The sequence below is a fragment of the Oncorhynchus tshawytscha genome, linkage group LG09 (assembly GCF_018296145.1).
Source record: "Oncorhynchus tshawytscha isolate Ot180627B linkage group LG09, Otsh_v2.0, whole genome shotgun sequence".
Taxonomy (NCBI): domain Eukaryota; kingdom Metazoa; phylum Chordata; class Actinopteri; order Salmoniformes; family Salmonidae; genus Oncorhynchus; species Oncorhynchus tshawytscha.
The window spans coordinates 46541033-46555941 of record NC_056437.1 but is presented as its reverse complement, the minus strand read 5'-3'; positions in this window follow the sequence as shown (position 1 = coordinate 46555941).

Sequence of the window (14909 nt, the reverse complement as noted above, 5' to 3'; positions counted from 1 at the left end):
CTCAGAACGCACCCTTGTGGGGCCCCAGTGTTGAGGATCAGCGGGGTGGAGATGTTGTTACCTACCCTCACCACCTGGGGCGGCCCGTCAGGAAGTCCAGTACCCAGTTGCACAGGGCGGGGTCAAGACCCAGGGTCTCGAGCTTGATGACGAGTTTGGAGGGTATTATGGTGTTAGATGCTGAGCTGTAGTCAATGAACAGCATTCTTACATGGGTATTCCTCTTGTCCAGATGGGTTCATTATGGTTCATTAATAGTTCATTATGGTAGGTGCTCTCATTTCTCAGGATTGTGGCATTGATTCATTTGTTTTAATGTTACTACATGGATGCAAACTCAAAGGTTTTAAGTGCGCTTTTCTGATAAGAGTGCCTTGGTAATTGAGTACTTTTTCCACCACTGCTCGTATCCCAACGTCATGAAAGTTTGAAATGATTGTTTTTGTCAAATACTATTTCTGTTTTGGCTTCTTGCAGTAAATGTTCTATACAAATTCTTTATAATTACGTTCCGGCCTCCCGACCATCTGCTCAAGAAAAAAATTGTACCGCGGCTGAATGTTATTGGGGACCTCTGGTCTATATCCTACAAGTATAGCCTCCAATGTGGCCTTTCATATTCTGTTTTGGTTAAAACTAAAACATACATTCACTCATCTGACTACAATAGGAAACATTGTGACCAATCAACCTCACAATGCAATGAGTAACACATTAATAATACATTGACATAAAAAAAATACCAATTCAATCATAGGTCTGTGGTCTCAGACAAAAGTCACTCTTTCCCCATTTTATAGGAAATTAAACCAGCAGACAACATTTTCAGCCCACTCTTTTTCCATAGGAATGGAATAATATACACTGAGTGTACCAGACATTACGAACAGCTTCCTAATATTGAATTGCACCCCTTTTGCCCTTGGAACAGCCTCAATTTGTCAGGGCACTGAATATACAAGACGTTGAAAGCATTCCACAGGGATGCTCGTCCATTTTGACTCCAGTGCTACACACGGTTGTGTCAAGATGGCTGGATGTCCTTTGGGTGGTGGAACATTCTTGATACACATGGGAAACTGTTGAGCATGAAAAACCCAGTAGAGTTGCAGTTCTCGACACAAACCTGTGCACCTGGCACCTACTACAATACACCGTTCAAAGGCACTTAAATATCACCCTCTGAATGGCACACATACACAATCCATGTCTCAATTGTCTCAAGGCTTAAAAATACTTATTTAACCTGACTCCTCTCCTTCATCATCACTGATTGAAGTGGATTTAACAAGTGATATCAATAAGGGATCATAGCTTTCATCTGGATTCATCTGGTGAGTCTGTCATGGAAAGAGCAGGGGTTTCAAAATGTTCTACACTGTGTATACTGTATACTGTCATAGGAAGGATTAGGAGACCATCAGTGATTATGCCCACTGCCGCATCCAAAATACATTATAGGACAAACACCAATGAAGCATCATCCTGAGGTTCAAAGATAAATTGTCAGGTGTTTTTAAATCAGGACAGACTTAAACCAAGTGTACATCTCTGACAAAGGACTGAAGCAGGGAGGGACTACACTACCCATCCAACAAGAAACTCTAATTTGATCATTTTAGGTTGCAACGCTTAAACAATATATATGTTGCGTACCCTAATAAACACGATCCAGATAGGCTTGAAAAGAGACAAATCTACACAGGGAAGAATAAAAATAGGGACAATATGGAAGGAAGTTGATACTTTATATGAACAGGAGGTCACTAATGGGTAACTGGTACACATTAGTGGGTTCATGTTGCGGGACCTTGAAATACTTGTGTTAATTACTCCTCGAGGTATGTTACTAACAGGAACTGAAGAATGAATGCTTTAGGAAATAGTGAATTCTATCTAGTTTTCCCACAACATCGGACACCCCCTAACTTCGGACACTCTCATGGGTTGGAGGATTAAACCACTCAACATTTAAAATGGCCTGGAAAATAACGGTACGTTTTGCGACTAATGACTCTCTTCTATCTAGCTGACCACTGATTTTCATTGCAGTTTATGTAAGTTAGGTTTTGAGAGTTTTCAAAAAAGTAATATATACAGTTGAAGTTGGAAGTTTACATACACCTTAGCCAAATTTATTTAAACTCAGTGTTTCACAATTCCTGACATTTAATCCTAGTAAAAATGCTCTGTCTTAGGTCAGTTAGGATCACCACTTTATTTTAAGAATGTGAAATGTCAGAATAATAGTAGGGAGAATGATTTATTTCAGATTTAATTTCTTTCATCACATTTCCAGAGGGTCAGAAGTTTACATACACTCAATTAGTATTTGGTAGCATTGCCTTTAAATTGTTTAACTTGGGTCAAATGTTTCGGTTAGCCTTCCACAAGCTTCCAAAAATATGTTGGGTGAATTTTGGCCCATTCCTCCTCACAGAGCTGGTGTAACTGAGACAGGTTTGTAGGCCTCCTTGCTCGCACACGCTTTTTCAGTTCTGCCCAAAAAATGTTCTATAGGATTGAGGTCAGGGCCATTTGAGGTCAGGCCATTTGTGATGGCCTCTCCAATACCTTGACTTTGCTGTCCTTAAGCCATTTTGCCACAACTTTGGAAATATGCATGTCCATTTGGAAGACACATTTGCGACCAAGCTTTAACTTCCTGACTGATGTCTTGAGTTGTTGCTTCAATATATCCACATAATTTTCATTCCCTATGAAGCAATCTATTTTGTGAAGTGCATCTTGCAGCAAAGCACCCCCACAAGATGATGCTGCCACCCCCGTTCTTCATGGTTGGGATGGTGTTCTTCAGCTTGCAAGCCTCCCCCTTTTTCATTATGGCCAAACAGTTCTATTTTTGTTTCATCAGACCAGAGGACATTTATCAAAAAGACCAGTGCAGTTGCAAACATTTATCACAAAAGTTTTCCACCTCTTCCTCTGAAGAGGTGTAGTAAGGATCTTTGGTTGCTTATTTTATAAAACATAAACTGAACACTCAATGAATACAAAACAATAAACGTGAACAAAACCGAAACAGTACCGTGTGGCGAACAAACACAGACACGGAAACAATCACCCACAAAACAACAGTGAAACCCACGCTACCTAAGTATGATTCTCTATCAGAGACAACTAATGACACCTGCCTCTGATTGAGAACCATACTAGGCCCGAACACAGAAAACCAAGCTAGAAACACAAAACATAGAATGCCCACCCAAACAAACAAATAACACAAGAACTAGGGTCAGAACGTGAACCTATAGGGGAGGGTCTGGGTGGGCATCTGTCCGCGGTGGTGGCACTGGCGCTGGACGTGGACCCCACTCCACCATAGTCTTAGTCCGCCTCTGTGGCCTCCTAGGAACGGCGACCCTTGCCGCCGACCCTGACCTGGGAACCCTAATAAATAGGCCCACAGGACTGAGGGACACCTCTGGACTTAACAAATTCCTCCTGACCGAGGGGTAGCTCAGGACTGAGGGGTAGCTCAGGACTGAGGGGTAGCTCAGGACTGAGGGGTAGCTCAGGACTGAGAGGTAGCTCAGGCTGGTTGACGGCTCTGGCAGCTTCTGGCTGACTGGCGGCTGCTGGCTGACTGGCGGCTCTGGCGGCTCCTGGCTGACTGGCGGCTGCTGGCTGACTGGCGGCTCTGGCGGCTCCTGGCTGACTGGCGGCTCTGGCGGCTCCTGGCTGACAGGTGGTTCTGGCGGCTCCTGGCTGACTGGCAGCTCTGGCGGCTCCAAGCTGACTGGCGGCTCCAAGCTGACTGGCAGCTCTGGCGGCTCCATGCTGACTGGCGGCTCTGGCGGCTCCATGCTGACTGGTGGCTTTGGCGGCTCATGACAGACTGGCGGCTCTGGCGGCTCATGACAGACTGGCGGCTCTGGCGGCTCAGGACAGACTAGCGGCTCTGGCGGCTCAGGACAGACGGGAGACTCTAGCAGCTCTGGATAGGCAGGAGACTCTAGCAGCTCTGGACAGGCGGGAGACTCTAGCAGCTCTGGACAGGCGGGAGACTCAAGCAGCTCTGGACAGGCAGGAGACTCAAGCAGCTCTGGACAGGCGGGAGACTCAAGCAGCTCTGGACAGACGGGAGACTCTAGCAGCTCTGGACAGGCGGGAGACTCTAGGAGCTCTGGACAGGCGGGAGACTCTAGCAGCTCTCGACAGGCGGGAGACTTTAGCAGCTCTGGACAGGTGGGAGAATCTAGCAGCTGTGGAGAGACGGGAGAATCTGGCGGCGCTGGAGAGGAGGAAGGCTCTAGCAGTGCTGGACAAGCGGGAGCACCTGTAGACAAAGGACGAAGAGACAGCCTGGTGCGGGGGCTGCCACCGGAGGGCTGGTGCGTGGAGGTGGCACTGGATGGACTGGATCGTGAAGGCGTACTGGAGATCTTGAGAGCAGGGCTGGCACCATCCGCCCTGGCTGGATCTTCACTCTAGCCCGGCAGATGTGGGGAGCTGGGATGTAGCGCACCGGGCTAAGCACGCGTACTGGGGACACCGTGCGTTCCACCGCATAACACGGTGCCTGATCAGTACAACGCCCGCCACGGTTAGCACTGCTAGGAGTACTGTAGTGCTGAGCTAGCACAGGATGTGCAGGACTAGGGAGGTGCACAGGAGGCCTGGTGCTGTGCCTGGCTGGCACAGTCTTCACCAGACGACTAGCACGCACCTCAGGACTAGTATGGAGAGCTGACCCAGGTGCCATCCAATCCCGATACGCTCCGTCGGGCGAATGCCGTGCCTCATGCACCAACACAGCACCTCCCTCATAACTCTCTCCTCCAATTTCCCCATTAACTCCTTCACTGTCTCTGCTTCGCTCACCTCCAACACCGGCTCTGGTTCCATCCTTGGCTCCTCACAGTAAACAGGGGAGTTGGCTCAGGTCTGACTCCTGACTCTGCCACACTCTCCTGTGTCCTGGGGCTGCCTCCCTTCCAGCCACGCTGCTGTTTTTGGGGCCGCCTCTGCTTTCGCCGCCTCCAGCTCTGCATTTGGGGTGGCAATATTCCACCTGGCTCTGCCCAGTGTCCTTTTCCATCCAACTCGTCCTCCCATGTCCATGAGTCTTGTGATGCTGGCCGCTGCTGCTGCTGCTGCTGCTGCTTCTCCTGCTGCACTTTGGGGCGGCGATGTTCCCCTGGCTTTGCCCAGGGTCCTCTCCCGTCTAGGATTTCCTCCCACGTCCAGGAGTCTTGTGTCTTCGGCCGCTGTTGCTGCTGCCCATTACCACGCCGCTTGGTCCTTGGTGTGTGGGTGATTCTGTAAAGGTTTTCCTCCTCTTCCTCTGAAGAGGTGTAGCAAGGATCGGACCAAGATGCGGCGTGGTAAGTGTCCATGGTTGTTTATTTAAAAATATATAAACTGACCACTCAATGAATACCAAACAATAAATGTGAACAAAACCGAAACAGTACCGTGTGGCGAACAGAAACAGACACGGAAACAAACACCCACAAAACAACAGTGAAACCCAGGCTACCTAAGTATGATTCTCAATCAGAGACAACTAATGACACCTGCCTCTGATTGAGAACCATACTAGGCCCGAACACAGAAAACCAAGCTAGAAACACAAAACATAGAATGCCCACTCAACTCACGTCCTGACCAACTAAAACAAAAGCTCAAAAGCTAAGATTAATCTGTAAAACAAATAATGACACATTATTTGGTTACAACCCTGAAGATGATGTTGGTGGGCTACGCAATGAATATGAAAAACATACAGCAAGGGTGCAAGTCACCTATCTTGGCTTGCAGCAGGTCAAAGAATAACAATACCTTTAACTTTACTGTTCTATTGGAGGTAGCCAATTGACTTGTGGTTGAGACATTTAGCGCTGATTGTACACTCTTACTGACAGTTGTGGCTGCTTTGCGTGATGTATTGTTGTCTCTACCGTTTTGCCCTTTGTGCTATTGTCTGTGCCCAATAATGTTTGTACCATGTTTTGTGCTGCTACCATGTTGTGCTGCTGCCATGTTGTGTTGATACCATGTTGTTGTCATGTGTTGCTGCCTTGATATGTTGTTGTCTTAGGTTACCCTTTAGGTAGTGTCGTGGTGTCTCTCTTATCGTGATGTGTGTTTTGTCCTTTATTTTATTTTTAATTCCCCGTCCTCGCAGGAGGCCTTTTGCCTTTTGGTAGGCCGTCATTGTAAATTTGTTCTTAACTGACTTGCCTGTTAAATAAACGTAATAAAATAAATAAAATTAAAATGTAGAGTTGTGGTAGAAGACACAATTTGCGCAGGTGTCAGGATGGGAGTCCCAAAACTGTCTCTGCAGCAACAGAGAGGGGAGCTCTGTCTTCTCCAGAGCTATGCTCTCCATCAGACCTCTCAGAACCTTGATGTACCTGCCACAGAACACAGTACAATCTTTATTGGTCCATTTACTGTCACAGGGCCCAACTTGTTACACAATTAACATGCACAACATAGGCTGGGACACAGGGCCTTATTTTCTAGGTTCACCAGCACAAACACATTTAGGTCCAGTTTCCTGGAGTCATATTATTCCTGGACTAAAAAGTACTTTCAATGGAGATTATATACTGAACAAAAATATAAAACACAACATGTAAAGTGTTGGTCCCATGTTTCATGAGCTGAAATAAAAGATCCCAGAAATGTTCCATACGCATCAAAAGCTTTCTCTCAAATGTGCACAAATTTGTTTACATCCCTGTGGTGTGGCATATCAATAAGCTGATTGAACGGCGTGATCATTACACAGGTGCACCTTGTGTTTGGGACAATAGAAGGCCACTAAAATGTTCAGTTGTGTTACAACATAATGCTTCAGATGGCTCAAGTTTTGAGGGAGCTTGCAATTGGCATGCTGGCTACAGGAATGTCCACTAGAGCTATTACCAGAGAATTTAATGTTAATTTATATACCATAATCTGCCTCCAACTTTGTTTTAGAGAATTTGTCAGTACATCCAACTGGCCTCACAACCGCAGACCACTTGTAACCACGCAAGCCTGGGACCTCCACATCTGGCTTCATCACCTGCCGGATCGTCTGAGACCAGCCACCCGGACAGCTGATACAACTGGCTGTGTGTAAATATGGTCACTAATAAAGGTTATTTGGTAGCCATCTTGGAAGGGCCTGGTTGTATATTCATAAACACTAGAACCCTATAATGTAGTTCTAACTGACCTTTATCACCTGTCTCTATTAGTTCCTCCTGGTCTTCTTGTGGCCAGAGCAATTGAGTAGCTCTATAGTCAGTACCAAACTGAAAACTATGACCTGTAGGATAAGGCTCTCTTACTAGCCTCTCACACACCTGCAGCACACACAGGTATGTAAGATTGATTATCAGCGGTCACAATAGATGCATTTTAGCATTAAAGCAGTCTTTTTCATACAAGTCAGATGACTCCTGGGCAACAGCACCCAAAGACTAAAAGAGTTAAGCACCTCTTAAAGAAAACCATATAGACTGATAAACAAACACAAACACAAATCGCTATAGCTTGACTAAAGTAATGGTAGAATAAGCACGTGCCTCACAGGACTGTATGTGGTTTGAGGAAATGGGAGTGTTTGGAAATTGGAGAACTGTTAAAAAGAGAACACTTGTTGTGACCGACCGGATTGTTGTCGAAGGTGACAGCCTTTCTCCCATGACCTTCGTGAGATTCAAAGTTCTGAAAAGGGAGTCTTGTGGGAGCTAAGAATTATAAAGTTATATCCATTGAAAAATAATTATAAATTCATAGGAGGTAGAAAACGTTTTTCTTGAATTCTATGGTTATCTGACATTTTTGTCAAAACTGACTTTGGCCAGTTAGAAAGGAGCAGTGTAAATGCACATCTCTGGCTGGAGACACTTTCCATAATCCCCCAGGGAGCTCTGACATCACTTCTCCATCTTGGAACATTTGACAGGCCACCAGTCTGTGTCTGACCTGCCTCTTGACTTTGCTGAGCTGAAAAACCAGAACCAGCCCGTATGAATATCTATTTTATCTATAGAGCTAATGACAGCACTAATGGCAATGTCACTGAATTAGTATGTTCAGCCAGCAAGGCTGCAACATCTGTGTAAAAAATCCATCTGCATCACTGAGGATAAAAAGGGCAAGTCGCCTAGGTCTATAAGGAGCAGAGATCAATGATGGATATAGATGCACATTAGATATAGATGCAAAAAGTTACATTGAGTCAGAATATAGCGCTGGGTCTCAATCTAAAAATCACACTCACAGAATCCAGAACAGTATCAACTCAGTGCTTGCGTGGCCTTATTCAGTGTTTTCATTACAGCAGATAAAGAAATATCACTGACTATGTTTGCTTTACTGTACCCTCAAATAAAAGCTGACACTGAAGCAAAAAAATGTACATTGAGCTTTATACTCCAGCATTTTGGATTTGAGATCAAATGTTTCACAGTACATAATGTCACATTTTATTTATATTTATATTTTAAACTATTTTGTACATTGTAGAATAATAGTGAAGACATCAAAACTATAAAATAACACATGGAATCATGTAGTAACCAAAAAAGGGTTCAACAAATCAAAATATATTTTAGATTTTAGATTTTTCAAAGTAGCCATCCTTTGCCTTGATGACAGCTTTGCACACTCTTGACGTTCTCTCAACCAGCTTCATGAGGCAGTCACCTGGATGCATTTCAAGTAAACAGACGTGCCTTGTTAAAAGTTAATTTGTGGAATTTTTTTCCTTATTAATGTCAAACCTTGATTTGTTGCACCTGTCCTTCTGCTTGTCTCCACCCCCTCCAGGTGTCACCCATCTTCCCCATTATCCCCTGGGTATTTTTACCTGTGTTTTCTGTCGGTCTGTGCCAGTTCGTCTTGTTTTGTCAAGTCAACCAGCGTGTTACTCCGTACTCCTGCTTTTTCCTCTTATCTGTTTTTTGCTAGTCCGCACGGTTTTGACTCTTGCCTGCCTTGACTCTGTGCCTCCTGGACTCTGACCTTGTTATGATCTTTTGCCTGTCCACGACCATTCTCTTGCCTGCCCTTTGGATACTAATAAATATCAGAGACTCGAGCCATCTGTCTCCCGTGTCTGCATCTGGGTCTCGCCCTGTGCCCTTATACTTAATGCGTTTGAGCCAATCAGTTGTGTTGTGACAAGGTAGGGGTGGTATACAGAAGATAACCCTATTTGGTAAGAGACCAAGTCCATATTATGCCAAGAACAGTCCACATTATGGTAAGAACAGCTCAAATAAGCAAAGAGATACGACAGTCCATCAAATTACTTTAAGACATGAAGGTCAGTCAATCCGGAACATTTCAAGAACTGTGAAAGCACATTCGAAAAAAACATCATGCGCTATTATGAAACTGGCTCTCATAAGGACCGCCACAGGAAATGAAGACCCAGAGTTACGTCTGCTGCAGAAGATAAGTTCATTAGATTTACCAGCCTCAGAAATTGCAGGCCAAATAAATGCTTCACAGAGTTCAAGTAACAGACACATCTCAACATCAACTGTTCAGAGAAGACTGCGTGAATCAGGCCTTCATGGTCAATTTGCTGCAAATAAACCACAAATAAAGGACACCAATAATAATACGAGACTTTCTTGGGCCAAGAAACAAAAGCAATGGACATTAGACCGGTGGAAATCTGTCCTTTGGTCTGGTGAGTCCAAATTTGAGATTTTTGGTTCCAACCGCTGTGTCTTTGTGAGATGCAGAGTAGGTGAACGGATGAGCTCAGCATGTGTTGTGCCCACAGTGAAGCATGGAGGAGGTGTGATGGTGCTTTGCTGGTGACACTGTCAGTGATTTATTTAGAATTCAAGGCACCCTTAACCAGCATGGCTACCACAACATTCTGCAGCGATACGCCATCCCATCTGATTTGCTGATTTGGAGGGGATTGTGGTAGAGTTTGCTGTCATTAATTGTGAAGACTTATATTATCAAATAAATTCTCTATGTGTAATTATTCCTTATGTGATTAATCTAATCATGTAACTTTAATTAACTAGGAAGTAGGGGCACTACGTGAAAATGTTTATAGTCTCTATTTTATTGAACTAACTCTTCAAATATGTTCATATCTTATCAATTACGGTCTTCTATTAATGTATTATTACCTCATCAGTCATATTCTGAATGTCGCAAACCCTTGGATATCTGCACGAACCCTAGCATAGATCATGAATCAGCGATATACAAATTGGCTTAATTATTTATTTATTTACTAACTAACTTAATCAATCACAGAATTACATACATTTGAAAGACGTATCTTCCTCTATCTTTTCTTACAACAAAACCAAGAAATGTTGGGTGTGGTGCTGGAGATGATGAATATGAGTTGAATAATTGTGAAGTTTCCCTTCAAGTTAAAATGTAATTGTTTTTAACTTCTGGCTTCCAGCAGACTGTTTTTGTGTAACTCATTACAATAGGTATAAACACTAGTGTTTGTAAATACCCCTGAGTTACTAAAAGCAACTATGGCAATACAACAATGTAAATTATCCACACAATATAGGCTAGTCACTATTTCGCATGACTTCTGAAGCTGCCGCCTGATGCGGACTTGTTGCGCCACGCGGCGGCACACTTCGTCCTGAAACCGGCAAAGACTATCCTCTTTCTCCTGTTGCATCTCCACCTGTAGCCCCTCAGTTAGCAGGGTACTAATCTGGCCCATGCGAGAATAAGTCAACAGGTAAATATGCTCCAGCTATCTACCTATTCCAGTACAATAATTGATGTTGCTAACTACAGCACGTGACTTGCAGTTGGATGCTCATTATCGTGGTAGTCTTGTCCACTCTTCACCCAGGCGCCTGCAGGTGCAACTGCCTGGTTCCTCTCGGCCAATACTTTATTTTGACGACCATGTTTGCTTTGAGCATGTGCCCCACTAATTGAAACGTTGGTTCAATTTGCATGCAACGTTAGCTAGCTACTTCTTCAACCAACCTAGCTAAGAGCTAAGATTCACTAACTACAACAGGTTTTTGAAATGAGTATTACTTGTCCCTAAATAAAGGTGAAATAAAAAAGGGATATAAATCGTTTACGAATATTACGTCTGTGAACCGAACCATAACTGAAATATCCATGCAAAGAAGTTTGTTTGGCTTCTCAACTGCCACAGTAGACTCATGTTGTTGGATGACATATGCAACCATTTTTGCTCCACCTACTTCATTTCTTCTTCTTTGATTAGGTTTAACGGCAGTTGGCATTAAATATGTTGCGTTACCGCCACCAACTGCACTAGAGTATAAATCCATTATACTTTCTGACACGAAAAGGAAAAAGGTAACAAATTACCCTGCCATCTAAGGCTACACTCATTAAAAACCCACCACCCTATTCCACTATTTTAACCCCATCAGGTCCTACACCCCGCGAACGGCCTGGGAGGATGGGGCACTACCACTCAACACTCCCAGTAAACTCTTCTGCAGTAAAATCTCAAGTACTTCTCCGAAGCTGCCACCACAACACCTATTTTCTGTAACTTACATTCTATTCCTGCGGTACAGTTGATAACCATGGCAATGAACACTAAAGAGCCAACCTCGCTGAAGCACAATTAATTTGCAGTCCTGTCACTGAACTGGCAAAAGTATGCTACTCACCGGGAGCCTCTTAGGATCCCTACCCCTTGACCTCTCTTTTTCTACTTTCTTCACTGCTTCAGCAAACGACACCTCCTGTACAACTCCTAACCGTGGCAACCTCAACCTGCCTCTGTCGCTTCTGATCTCCAGCACCATGGGAACCCCTACAATGAACACATACCGCTTCTTTCACCGATACGACACATTCCTTTGTCTCATGACCTTCTGTACACTTCTCACATAGGAACCTCCCTCCTACACACTGCTGCCACATGCCCATAAGCTTGGTACCTGAAACACCTACTTGAGTTATTTTGGTTCCCGCTACAGAATCTGTGAATGCAATCTGAATGGTCGTACCAGATACCAGTCAATGTGGTTTGAGTTAACCAGGCCCATTCTAGCCCGTTCAAAATGTCCTCTCGGCTCAGAAGCACAGAGCAAACATTAGGCATAGAAGTGAGTTGATTAAAAATATATTTGGGCTGTTAGAATTCAATAAGCAGATGTAATCAACCTGCCTCTGTGTTTTCCTTGCCCTGGGCAATTTTTTGATACATGGTAAAAAAGCAGCAATAAGTGGTGGAGAGTATACTTTCTGTACCCAATAAGGTCAGGCTTTTCTTTAGGTTGTGGACCTGACAGCATTGACAACACTTGGACACATACAGACACACAAATTCCCGGTCCTGGTGTTCACCTCTGCACCTGTGGTCCACTGATTGAGTCCCCCTTCTGCTGTTTTCACTGTCTAAATTGGTCTACTACTGGGGTGTTAATCATTGTGCGTGTGTGTATTTATTCGAGCTACTCCTCACTCTTTTGTTTGTGTTTCAACCCTGTGTTTTGTGTACGTGTGTTTGGTCTTCGTCCCCGTGCTTTTACATGGCACACTGTAATTTGGGCTGAATAAAAAACCCTATTACGCATTCCTGCGCCTGTCTCCTGAATCATATATAACCGACGTGACACATAGTCCAGCGGCTACAGGAAAAAATTGCTGATAGCACCACCAAATTTCACACACAGCTGGGACATGTCTAAATAAGTATTTTTGGCTATAGTACAATCACAGATTTTGTCCATTACCCCCCTGGTTGGCCATTTCCAATATGGACACCAACCAACTGCATGCATATTGGACAAGATTCATTTGGCCATTTCTCCGTAAATAATTGGTACTTACTGTCACGACTTCCGCCGAAGTCGGTCCCTCTCCTTGTTCGGGCGGCATTCGGCGGTCGACGTCACCGGCCTTCTAGCCATCGCCGATCCACTTTTCATTTTCCATTTGTTTTGTCTTACACACCTGGTTTCAATTCCCCAATTACTATTAGTTCGTTATTTAACCCTCTGTTCCCTCATGTTTGTTTGTGAGTAATTGTTTATTGTATTGCGGTCAGTATTTGTGGCCTTGTATTTATACGACGTGTATTGTTATATTAATGAGTAAAATTGCTTTCGTTACTCATATCTGCTGTCCTGCGCCTGACTCATCTCACCAGCTACACACAGACACATTACACTTACAGACCAATTATGGCTTAAAATGTTTGAGAGGGTCTGGAAAAAGACAATAAAATGCCATTTATACAGTGCATTAGGAAAATATTCACTCCCCTTGACTTTTTCCACATGTTGATACATTGCCGCCTTATTCTAAAATGGATTAAATAAAATGTTTTCCTCATCGGTCTACAGACAATACGCCATAATGAGAAAGGGAAAACAGTTTTTTAGAAGAGTTTGCAAATGTAATTAAAAAAAACTGAAATACCTTATTTACATAGGTATTTAGACCCTTTACTATGAGACTCGGAATTTAGCTCAGGTGCATCCTGTTTCCATTGATCATCCTTGAGACGCTTCTACAACTGGATTGGAGTCCACCTGTGGTAAATTCAATTGATGGGGCATGATTTGGAAAGGCACACACCTGTCTATATAAGGTCCCACAGTTGACAGTGCATGTCAGAGCAAAAACCAAACCATGAGGTCGGAATTGTCCATAGAGCTCCGAGACAGGATTGTGTCGAGGCACAGATCTGGGGAAGACTACCAAAAAAATGGCTGCAGCATTGAGGGTCCCCAAGAACAGTGACCTCCATCAATCTTAAATGGAAGAAGTTTGGAACCACCAAGTCTCTTCCTAGAACTGGCCGCCCAGCCAAACTGAGCAATCGGGGGACCGATGGTCACTCTGACAGAGCTCTAGAGTGCCTCTGTGGAGATGGGAGAACATTTCAGAAGGACGACCATTTCTGCAGCACTCCACCAATCAGGTCTTTATGGAAAGTCACTCCTCAGTAAAATGATTGGCTTGGTCACTTTACATTTTTTAAATTATTTTTTGATTTTTTACCCTGTTTTCTCCCCAAATTCATGGTATCCCATTGTTATTTTTAGTAACTACTATCTTGTCTCATCACTACAACTCCCATACGGGCTCGGGAGAGACAAAGGTTGAAAGTCAAGGGTCCTCCAATACACAACCAAACCAAGCCGCACTGCTTCTTAACACAGCACGCATCCAACCCAGAACACCAATATGTCAGAGGAAACACTGTGGCAACCTTGGTTAGCGCGCACTGCACCCGGCCCACCACAGGAGTCGCTGGTGCACGATGAGACAAGGATATCCCTACCAGCCAACCCCTCCCTAACAACACTAGGCCAATTGTGCTTCGCAACACAGACCTCCCAGTCACGACAGAGCCTGGTGGCACAGCTGGCGCTGCAGTACAGTGCCCTTAACCACTGCACCACCCGGGAGGCGGCTTGGGCACTTTTACATGACAGCCCACTTGGAGTTTGCCAAAACCCACCTAAAGACTATCAGACCATGAGAAACAAAATCTGATGAAAGTCTGATGAAACCAAGATTGAACTCTTTGGCCTGAATGCCAAGCGTCCAATCTGGAAGAAACCCCTCATGCTGTGGGGATGTTTTTCAGAGGCAGGGACTGGGAGACTAGTCAGGATCCAGGGAAAGATTAACTGAGCAAATTACAGAGAGATAATTGATGAAAACCTGCTCCAGAGTGCTCAGGACTTCAGATTGGGCTGAAGGTTCACCTTCCAACAGGACACCGACCCTAAGCGCACTGCCAAGACAGTGCAGGAATGGCTTCGGGACAAGTCTCTGAATGTCCTTAAGTGGCCCAGTCAGAGCCCGGACTTGAAGCTGAATGAACATCTCTGGAGAGACCTGAAAATAGCTGTACAGCGACTCTCCCCATCCAACTTGATAGAGCTTGAGAGGATATGCAGAGAAGAATGGGAGAAACTCCC